Raw genomic sequence first — 1,143 nt, forward strand, 5'->3', positions numbered from 1 at the left:
AATGCAGCAGATCATAAGATTATACAGCACGATTATACAGCACATGAGCTCAAATTAGCTGTCAAAATAAAGACGAGGTTGAAGCCTGTGCTCGTGATTGGGTAACATGAACTACTTTTGTGGAAGGTGTTTTTTGGTGACTGGGGCACCCTTTAGTAGAAGTCCACGGGTGAGAGTCAGTTCAGTAAATACTATTATAAAGCACTGTAGGGACTGACTATGCTGCATATTGGGAGGTTTTTGCAATTTAACAATGAGCTATGCAGCAGAGCCCAGTGTGTTAAAGCTAAGTGAAAAGGGCAGGTAGGTGAATACTATACTAAGGTAGTTTACAGTTCTAGGTGGGTGTTTTGGCAGCTTCTGGACTGGGAATCCTGATCCTGGAGCAGAGATGGAGGGTCTTCCATATGAATTTGCTGGCAGTACCTGACCCCTGGCTGCAATTGAGCCCTGGTGATACAATCAAGTTGTGGATAGGAGAGACAGGTGAAGGTGCCGCTACAAAGGGACCCGAAAATAATTCCTGTATTGGCCGCATGTCTACCAGAGGCTGTCAATCCAGACCATGGCTTGCAAACCTGTGAAGGCGGTACTGGAGAAAATCTAGCCAAAAAGGTCCCCCACTGCGATGAGTTTGTAAACTGGCGGCGGTTGGTTCTGAAAGAAGCTGATCCCTCCTAGTAAGAGTCTACTCTTATCCCTACATTGGCCCCACCACCAAGAAACTTTCATTTTTTTAAATAGATAATATGCTGCTTATGTTTTCTTTTCTTTCACTCTTGTGGTTTGGTTTAATTGTCTTTTAGAATTTTTTATAAAATTTTTCGACTTACAATATGAGATTTAACATTTATTTTATTTGTATTTCTTTTCTTACTATGTCAAAGCACACATATGTATAGCTATAACATGTTGTACTTTTCGAGTTAATTGTTCAGTGAGAAATTATTTACTGCTCTGTTTTACTAAATGTGAAAGCCACAATTCAATACATTTGATTGAAACTAAACAAAATCTGAAAAAAAAAAAAAAGTGACAAAATGGTATGCAATGTTGTAATGTTTAGAAGTCATTAAGTCAACATGACGTTTTGCTAACTTGGTCCTCCTCCAAGTATAAAATCAAGCTCAAAGTGCAAAACGT

The sequence above is a fragment of the Ranitomeya variabilis genome, chromosome 4 (genome assembly GCF_051348905.1).
Source record: "Ranitomeya variabilis isolate aRanVar5 chromosome 4, aRanVar5.hap1, whole genome shotgun sequence".
Taxonomy (NCBI): domain Eukaryota; kingdom Metazoa; phylum Chordata; class Amphibia; order Anura; family Dendrobatidae; genus Ranitomeya; species Ranitomeya variabilis.